At 40.3% G+C, this 10375-nt stretch overlaps 1 pseudogene; it reads right to left on the bottom strand.

Moving 5' to 3' along the window:
• Window positions 1-9000: 9000 nt before the first annotated feature.
• Window positions 9001-10100, bottom strand: LOC126934447 (developmentally-regulated GTP-binding protein 1-like; annotated as a pseudogene).
• Window positions 10101-10375: the final 275 nt, after the last annotated feature.

Raw genomic sequence — 10375 nt, 5'->3', positions numbered from 1 at the left:
GTAGATATTCATTCGCTCCAATTGTTCCAGCGTTGAGTTCACATCCTGAATCTCTTTGTTAGTTTTCTGCCTCAATGATCTGTTTAATACTGTCAGTGAGATGTTGAAGTCTCCCACTATTACTGTGTGTGAATATAAGTCTCTTATTAGCTCTTTATGAACCTGAGTGTATCTGTGTTAGGTGCCCATAGATTTAGGATAGTTAGGTCTTATTGTTGAATTAAACCCTTTACCATTATGTAATGCCCTTCTTTGTCTTTTTTGAAGTTTGTTGATTTAAAGTCTGTTTTGTCAGAAAGTAGGATTGCAGCCCTTGCTTTTTTGTTTGTTTGTTTTCCACTTGCTTGGTAAAATGTTCTCCATTTCTTTATTTTGAGAATGTGAGATAGGTTTTTGAAGATAGTATACCGTTGGGTCCTGCTTCTTTATTCACCTTGCCTCTCTTTTCCTTTTAACTGGAATTTGTTAGAAAATCTTAGACATTTACCCCATTTACATTAAAGGTTAGTATTAATATGTATAGATTTGAACCTGTCATCAGGTTATTATGCAGCTGGTTATTATATTATATTATATTGTCAGCTGGTTATTATGCAGAATTGTTTGTATCGTTGCTTTATAGTGTCACTGGTCTGCGTAACAAAATGTGTTTTTGTAGTGACTGGTAATGGTCTTTCCTTTTCATATTTAGTACTTCTTTCAGGAGCTCTTATAAGACAGGCCTGGTGGTAACAAATACCCTCAGCATTTGCTTGTTTGAAAAGTATCTTATTTCTCCTTAGCTTATGAAACTTTGTTAAGCTGGATATGAAATTCTTGGTTGGAATTTGTTTTTCTTAAGAATGTTGAAGGCCGGGCACAGTGGCTTACACCCGTAATCCCAGCACTCTGGGACGCGGAGGTGGGCAGATCACTTGAGGTCAGGAGTTGGAGACCAGCCTGGCCAACATAGTGAAACCTCTTCTCTACTAAAAATACAAAAATTAGCTGGGCATGGTGGCACACACCTGTGGTTGTAGCTACTTGGGAGGCTGAGGCAGAAGGTTCAGAGGTTGCAGTGAGTTGAGATAGTGCCACTGCACTCCAGCCTGGGCAAAAGACCAAGACTCTGTCTCGAAAAAAAAAAAAAAGGAAAAAAAAAGAATGCAGAATATAGACCCCCAATCTCTTCTGGCTTGTAGGGTTTCTTCTAAGAGGTCAGCTGTTAGAGTGATGGGCTTCCCTTTGTAGGCGACCCGTTCTTTTTTCTAGCTGCCTTTAACATTTTTCTTTCATTTCAACCTTGGAGAATGTGATGATTATGTGTTTTGGGGATGATCTTCTTGTTAAGTATCTTGCGGGGATTGTTTGCATTTCCTGCATTTGAATGCTGGCCTCTCTAGCTGGGTTGGGGAAATTCTTATAGATCATATTCTGAAATATGCTTTTCGACTTCCTTTCTTTCTTCCCATCTCTTTCAGTGATGTCAGTGTGTCATAAATTAGGTCTTTTTTCATAGTCACATATTTCTCAGGGTTTTTATTCATTCCATTATTTTCTCTTTATTCTTGCTTGACTTTCTTACTTCAGAAAGTCAGTCTTCAGGCTCTGTGATTCTGTCCTATAAATTGGTCTACTCTGCTGTTAATACTTGCAATTGCGTTATGATATTCTTATAGTCTGTTTTTCAGCTCTATCAAACTGGTTATGTTCTTTTCTACACTGGCCATTTTGTCTGTCAGCTCCTGTGTTGTCTTACTGTTATTCTTAGCTTCCTTGAATTGTATTTTAATGTTCTTGAATCTCGATGGTCTTCATTACTGTCCATATTCGGAATTCTATTTCTTTTGTTTCAGCCATCTCAACCCAGTTAAGAGCCCTTGCTGGAGATCCAGTACATTTGTTTGGAGGAAAGAAGGCACTCAGCTTTTTGCGTTGTCAGAATTCTCACGTTGTTTCTTTCTCATTTGTGTGGGCTAATGTTCCTACAATCTTTGAAGCTACTGTACTTTAGATGGATTGTTTTGCTTTTTTCTTCTTTTACGCCCTTGGGGGTTGGATTATAGTATAAGGTGGGTTTGCTTAACTGGCTTTGATTCTACTCTGCTCCTGAGTCTTATAGGAGCCTCCTCCAATTACTGTCTCTGTATTTGTGCCTCCTTTGGTGGGTATTCTAATCCACGGGCCTCCCTCAGGTTGGGGCTGCAGTTGGCCAACAAGCTGTATCCTTGCCAGGTAGCCCTAATCTGCTGTCAGTGAGCTTCCTGGGGAAATACGGGGTTGTGTCTGCCCCCAGAGTTCAGATGGATGCATGACTGCTGGGTTGGAAACTCTAATGGGTGTGGCCCACCTGGCTATGGAGCATAGGGAAGGTGGGGTTGCCAGCCCTGCCATCTTGGTGGTTGCAGGGTAACAGAAGGCTGTGCCCCTTGGCAAATTCAGGCAGACATAGAACTGCTGGTCTGGAAGCTCTAGCAGATGTTGCCTTCCTGGCTGTCAGTGGTGGGGATAGGTAAGGTCATGTTCCCTGCCAACCAGGTGTTTCCCATTTTGTGTATTCATTTATTTGCTCAATTTTAGAATACACAACAGGCATCCTAAACATTGGTAGTGCATTCCTCTGACAGTGTGAAATCCAGGGATTAGAGTTTAAAGTTTGTTAAGAGATTAGTTTCTCTTTAAACTGAGGGAGCAGCACAAATTTTAACTCCAAAGTCACTTATGTTAGTTCATACCTCCAATTCCCTTTCAGTGCAGCTACTCTATTCATTCAAACTCAGTTTAGAAGGCATGTAGAGTATTTGTAGTGTCACATAGAGTTCATTAAATTCTCTATGCCAAAATAAACACCAAAAAACAAATACAAATGTAAGTTTAAAGCTGAAAAATATCAAAATCAGTGAAGTCAGCACTCTGGAAACTGACAAAAAAAGTAAGTTGAAAAGTATATATTCTTTAGCAAAAAAGTACTAGAGCTGTGGGTTAGGTCAGGAAAAGTTTGGGACCTTCTACCTGGGACTGCTACCTTTTGCCCTACCTCACTCATCATAAACTATAGAATTGGAATTTTACCAACATAAAGATGGCAGCAAAAACTGCAGCTTGCTGCGAACGTGGGTGAACTTGAGTTGGGGTGGGGAGTGGAGTAAGATCTTTCACTGGTTTTGGCTAAATGTGATTACCTCTGTAGGAAATGAACAGAGAAATCCCACAGGTTTGCTAGCCCAAGGTGATGGCGCTGGCCAGGAAAAGTGGCAGAGCAGCTAAAACTTAATAGAGAATTCCTGGAAATGATAGAGCCACATTGTTGAGATGGCTTCTGTACACATTTCTGGTGTCATGGAAGATGCAGGTATGAGTGACAGGGACCCAAGAGGACATGATGAAAAGTAAAAACAGAGAAAGACAAGAATTGGCTGCATTTTGCATGAACTCCTCAAACCACACACAGATGGATTGGCAGAATATGGATTTATGAGCTCCAGATATTTGAGCAAAACTTCCCAAATCATTGATGACTACTAAGCTATGTAGGCACTTGGGGAGCTCCTATAAATGCAAACTAAATATTAAGTATAAAAATGAGCAGAGACACCAGTGGTCAAACACCAAGTGGGAGATAGTTTCTTTGGTATACTGCTGCTCCTACAGTTCCGATGGGGTTATCTTCTTAAAGCTCCATTATAAGTTATCATAAGTTATCATTGTGATACTATTGTAAAATTAAGAAATCTTAAATTCAACCACTGTTAAGTCAGGGGCTATCTATAACTTTGGACATGTAACTATAAAGAAACTCGAAGATGCTCAGGAAAATAAAACATAATGCAGAGAGAGGTAGAAGAATGTATTATCTAAAATGTACAGTTTTAAGAAAAAACAAAACTCTTTCAAAAAAAAGAAAAGTATGATCAATATTGAGGGAACAAAAACAAAAAAACTACCACCACAACAAAAGACAGTAAGTGGTAGCTGAGAAGTTGATGCAAATTTGTTCTAAATATCGGCTTTACCAAAGACTGCAAAGCAGTTATCATGCAGGTGTTCAAATAATTATTTTCTTAAATTATGATCGAAGACATAAAAGGAAATTGTAAAGAAAGTGACAGTGAATAGAGACTAAAAAAATTAGAAACTACGAAAAAGGAGCAAATAGGAATCTTAGAATAAAAGTACAATAACCCGATGGAAGAATATTTTACATAAGTACAACATCAGTTTAAGATGTCAGAAGAACCAGTTAATTTGAAAATAAATAGAAACTATTGAATCTAAAGAAGAAAAACAATTACAAAAACTATTCAAGGCCTCAGAGATTCATAACTCAAAGTAAAGAATACCAGTAAATATGTAATTGGGAGTCACAAAGGCAGAGAGAGAGAGCAAAAAACTGGCTGAAAAAAATATTTGGAATAATAATGACAAAAGTTTTTAAAAAGTAATAAAACACATTAATCAGCAGATAAAGGAAACTCAATGAAATCTTTTCAGGATACATATGAGATTCATAAGAAAACACATTATACTTAAAATGTTGAAAGACAGAAAATTTTGAATTTATCAAGAAAATAAGCAGACAATGTATATGTGTGAAAATAATAATGAAGCCATTGGATAAGTTTTAATCAAGACCAATAGGGGCTGGAAGACATTGGAATTACACATTGAAATGCTAAAAGGAAAAAAAAAAGCAACCAAGAATAGCAATATGTTCTGTACTCAGTAAACATATTCTTCAAAATTAGAAAAGTAGAAATATTCCTTGATAAGCAAATAAATGTATTATAGCAGCTATGCCTTAAAAGAAATCAAATCAGAAATCCTTCAGAATCACAGGAAATGACAGTAGACAGGACCTTGAGTCCACAGGAAGGAATGAGGCCTCCAAAGTACTAAAGAAGAAGAAAAAAGCTGGGAAAAACACACCTACTTAATTTGATGTATATGAAGTTCAAAGCAGAAAAACGTAAATTACTGTGTTAAACGACAGAATGAGAGTTACCTAGGTTGGGGTGGGGTAGCAGCTACTAATTGGGAAAGTTCACGAGAAAAGCATCAGAAGAATGTAAAATATTCTGTAGCTCCATCTGGATAGTGAATACACATGAACTGTATTCAGTTACACATTTAAGATTTGTGCCCTTTACTCTGAGTATTAGAATAAAACCAAAACTAGACACTGAAATGTACATAAAAAACAAATAAGTATAAACAAATATTTATGGAAGCTCAGCCTGTTAAAAGGAAGTGTAAAATATGCCTGGGAAAGTGCAAAACAGAAATTTCTTAGAGGAAACAGAAGGTGTTTAAATACGTTCCTTTTTCCATTCAGGTTGTGAATGAGGGAAATTTTAATAGTTTCTAAGTAATGGAACTTTTTTTGTTTTTCCTTTCCAGACAGGATCTCTTTCTGTCACCCATCCTGGAGTGCAGTGGCTCAAACACGTCTCAGTGTAGCCTGGATCTCCCAGGCTCAAGCAATCTCCCACCTCGGCCTCCAGAGTAGCTTTAACTACAGGTACATGCCACCATGCCTGGCGAATTTGTGTGTGTGTGTGTGTGTGTGTGTGTGTGTGTATGTGAAGTTGGAGTGTTGCCATGTTGTGCAGGCTGGTCTCAAACACCTGGGTTTAAGCGATTCTCATATTTAGACCTCTCAAAGTGCTATTATTATACATGTCAGCCACCAGACCCGGTCCCCACAGAGGACATATGTCCTTTTATGCACACCAGATATCCCCACCCTCCCCTTGGCTCTTTTCGCACTGCTGAACCCACTAGGGGATTTGCATATTGTCCCCTAGAGAGGACTTTCCACTCTAAGTCTAAGATAAATACTGAGTTCTAACCTTACCTTCACTGATCAGAACTCCTCAGTTTGTCTTCTCAAAATGAGGTTCCCTGTTCAACTCCTGGGGATGCTAATGCTCTGGGTCCCTGTAAGGACAGAAGGGGGACGAGGAGGGTGATGGAGTGGGGGACGAGGAGGGTGATGGAGTGGGAGGGTGAGCTCTGGAGGCCCCACTGCCTCTCATGCGTATTCCGTCCACAGGCTAGATGTGCGTGTCTTGTGCTCCAGAGTGGGGCATGTGATGTTTAGAACTGTGAGAGTGAGGAAGATTCCAGAAGGATCAAGGGCCTCTGTTCTGGTCAAGACTCTGACATAGAAAGAGAGGGTTTTGTGGGCAGCTTCTAGAGGGTCCCTTGTGTGTTGAAAATATTTTTATTTTTAAAATTGGATATTACTGGCATATAAAGTGAAATTACAAAAATTGAGCTATCCTGAAATAAATAAACGAAAAATTATTTAAAATTGCTTCACAAGAGCAATTTTTGTACATAATCTTCCATTTCTCTCCTATTATTTCAAGATCCATTGGAGATATTGAGTTGACCCAGACTCCACACTCCCTACCCGTCAACCCTGGAGAGCCGGCCTCCATCTCCTGCTAGTCTAGTCAGAGTCTCCTGCATAGTGATGGAAAAACCTATTTCTATTGGTTTCTGCAGAAGCCAGGCCAGCATCCAAGGCATCCGATTTATTGGGTTTCTAACTGGAACTCTGGGGCCCCAGACAGGTTCAGCGGCAGCGGGGCAGGGACAGATTTCACACTCAGAATTAGCGTAGTGGAGGCTGAGGATGTTGGGGTTTATTACTACATGCAAGTTACACACTGGCCTCCTACAGTGATAGAGCCCTGAACACAAACCTCCCTGCGGGGGTTGGCCCACCTGCTCCAAGTGGGTTGTGTGTCTAGGGAGCAGCACAGCAGAATATGTCTGTACGAGATGAAAATGTTGGAGAACTCCGGGAAATAAGGTACATCTGAGGACTCTGTCCATGGATACCTCAGACAAAACTCATCCACAGCCCTGTCAGCTGCCACAGCCTTGGCATGGTTTAAGCCAAAGAAAAATAGAGATAATCCAAGTGCTTTCAGAACAAGCAGTCAGTAGTACTGAGGAAGAGCTGAGGGAAATCTCATTCTCATCCTCCCTGCCTTGCCTACATCTGGCAATAAGACTTAAACAGCTTAATAGCCAGACAATTAACACAGATTTCCAGCAACACTTATTGAATACCTTTTTGAGGTTTGGCAGTTTTAAGCATACATTTAAGAGGATTATATTTGGTAACATGAAAAAATTAGTATTTTTCAATTTTCCCAACTTCCTGCTTTCCCTTTTCACAAGTTATTTTTCCACCACATATTGGTGGTGGAGAGAGCATTCTACAAAGCTGTCCTCAGGGAGAGCAGGCTGAGGACAATTCAAAAAATCTTGGAGTTGAGCCTCCTTGTAGATTTCTTTGAATTTATGGAAGACAGAATATCCTAATGTTAAAATTCTTTTGCTTGTTTCAGTTGCCTGTTGCTGATAAAATAAGGTAGTTACTGAAATTCCAAATGTTGTATTTTAAAAACAAAAGCCTAAACTAGAAGACAGATTATAGATTTTTCTCGTATAGTACTAGAATAACACAGAATGAGATTTTTTCCCTTTCCTGATACATAAGAATTTTAAGATTGTGGGCTGACTGCAGGAATGAGAAAATGAAGGGAACATAGTCGAAGTCAAGTGTGTTCCAATAACCAGCTATTTGCCTTGTATTTGGTGGAGTTATGGAGAGTGGTGAGTATTGGGAATTGATGATATGAACCCAGAAAAGAGGCCAGATGTGTTTCTTGTGAAGAATCACAGAGTTGAAGGAACCACTATTCCTAGGTGGAGCCTGCAGACTGCAAGTTTCAAAGGTATGTAGTTCATCAAGAAGAATTTTAGGTCTGTGTGTTAGTCCACTTTTGTTACTGTAAAGGAATATCTGAGGCTGGTTAATTTATCAAGTAAAGAGATTTATTTGGCTTATGGTTCTGTGGGCTGTACATGAATCATCGTGCAGGCATCTGCTTCCGGTGAGTGCCTCAGGCAATTTACAATCATGGCTGAAGGCAAAAGGGGAGCCAGCTTATCACATGGTGAGAGGGAGCAAGAGAGAGAGAGAGTCAGGGAGTTGCCAAGTTCTTTAAACAACCATCTGCCAGGTGAACTTGTTACCTTGGAGAAGGCACCAAGCCATTCCTGAGAGATCTGCCCCCATGACCCAAACACCTCCCACTAAGCCCTACCTTCAACACTGGGGATCACATTTTAATATTAGATTTGAAAGGGAAAAATACCCAGACCATATCAGTCTGCAATTATCAAGTGTCTATTGGAGTTTCTTTGCAAAGAGACCCAAGGTCCTGTGACTCAATCCCAGTGAAACTAATATAGCCCCGAAGAGACAAAGTGTCTAGGTTTGGAAATATCTATCATGCAGTGACATGCTAACCAGATGGCTCAGTAGAGCAAATATCAACAGGAGAGCTTTGGAGATTGACACCAACATCCATGATTTACACATGTTGTAAGAATGGCCTGACCAGAATTATGGGCAAAACAACAACAACAACAAAAACTCCTTGAGCCCTGAGTATGGGGAGTTTCTACTTTTGTAGCCTAGTATCCATAGACTCCATGTATAATCAAACAACAGCCAATGTCCCATGGAAAACATGGGCTAAGTGCAAAGGTTGTTCTGTGCAACTCCTAAGGCTCAGCCAGATTCTCCTCTCTCAGGAGTGTTCCTCTGTATGTGTCAAGTCAGAGCTGTGTGCACATGCAAACTTCGAAGATATGATAGAGGACAATACGTCAGGTGAGTATCAGTTCAATTAGATAGAATTCTTTTCACTATGGAATTGGAATTTCAGATCACTGAGTGCTCATTTCTTTCACTGTTCTCTGATGTCCTTTTTTTTTTTTTTGTATATAGCTGACCAGCCTACCAGGTGTTTTATGCAGTTCAACATACAAGGTGACATCAAGGTAAGACAAATGAAGTTCCAGTTTGGGTGCCTCCATCTCCCTCCCCTGGATCCTGATCCAGTGACCGCCAAAACCAGAAAGAACTGGGGTAGGGTGCTTGATCATGGGGAAGGCTGTTGTGGTTTGCCCAGCAGATGGGAAAGGGGAAAGGTTTCACTTTTTCACAATTTAACTGACATCCTCGTCCTCCAACGTATGGTCTTTACCCATTTTCTGAGGATTGTGTTTCACAGAGAGACCCCAGACCAGAGCATATTTAAATTCTTTGTAAGATTTTTGTGACTCTTCATGCAGAAACCCTCCACTGTGGTCCTGGAGTAAGGAAGCACCAGTGGGGATGGGTAATCTGGTAATTGGCCTTTGAGTTTGGTGTAAATTCTCACTAGTTTCAGATAGTCCCAGATCTTTTCCAATAGGTCATCAAAATTCCAGCGGTGATGGGCAGAGATGGGTACACAGTGAGGAACCTTATAGATGATATCCAATTCCTCAATAGAGATTCAGTCTATCTTATTTAACACGTGGATACAGGGTATATAAACTCTGTTTCCTTCCAACACATCAATGAGGTCATCAGCTGTAGCATCACTACGTAGAGTCACATCGGCATTATGAATCTTGTATTTGACCAGAATGCTCTTCACAGTTTCAGCATCCAGCTCACTCTGGGGGCAAGTGACTGTGAGATTAATGCCTCCCTTCTCTTTCTTCTTAAAGCCAATGTTGGGGAGTTTGCTGTTCAAGCGAATGCCAAAGCCTTCCAGCTCATTTTCATTTATCTTCTTATGTCCCAAAGGTTTCAGGACATCCAGAACAATCAGGATCAAGTTATAGGTTTGGGCCACTGCAATGACTTGACCTTTACCTTTCCCATCCTTGGCACCTTTAATGATACCTGGGAGATCCAGGAGCTGGATCTTGGCACCTTTGTGTCTGATGACACCAGGCACAGTGGTCAGAGTAGTGAATTCATAGGCTGCCACCTCAGAATATACCCCTGCCAGGTTACTAAGCAGTGTCGACTTCGCCACAGATGAAAAACCAACAAATCCAGTTCTAGCATCACCTCTCTTGGCCACATCAAAACCTTCTCCTGGATCTCCACCACCAGCACCCTTTGGAGTAATGAGTTCTCGACGAAGCTTAGCAAGACGAGCTTTAAGTAGCCCTAGGTGGTGTGCTGTGGCCTTGTTCTTTTGAGTCTGAGTCATCTCGGCTTCTGTCTCCATGATCTTAGCTAAGGTGCTGCCCATCGTGGCGAGTACCTGTGGCCTCCACACTGTCACCCTTCACACCAACGTTCTTAATATGTACTTTTGTATTGTGTTCTTTCTTTTTTTTTTTTTTTTTTTTTTTTGCGGTGATTCTTTTGGCCTTTCAACTGCTGAATCACTGTCCCAGGATATGGAGATTTCTTTTCAGACTTAACAATAATTCAGAAATGACAATTTTGGTATTAAATTGTCATAAAAACAATAAAAGGTTTTGAAATAATAAGTAAATGTATTATTTTCATAGGATGTGGTCA

The sequence above is a fragment of the Macaca thibetana genome, chromosome 13 (genome assembly GCF_024542745.1).
Source record: "Macaca thibetana thibetana isolate TM-01 chromosome 13, ASM2454274v1, whole genome shotgun sequence".
NCBI classification, from domain to species: Eukaryota; Metazoa; Chordata; class Mammalia; order Primates; family Cercopithecidae; genus Macaca; species Macaca thibetana.
The sequence above is the reverse complement of the archived record's forward strand: the minus strand, read 5'-3'. Positions and strand labels throughout refer to the sequence as shown.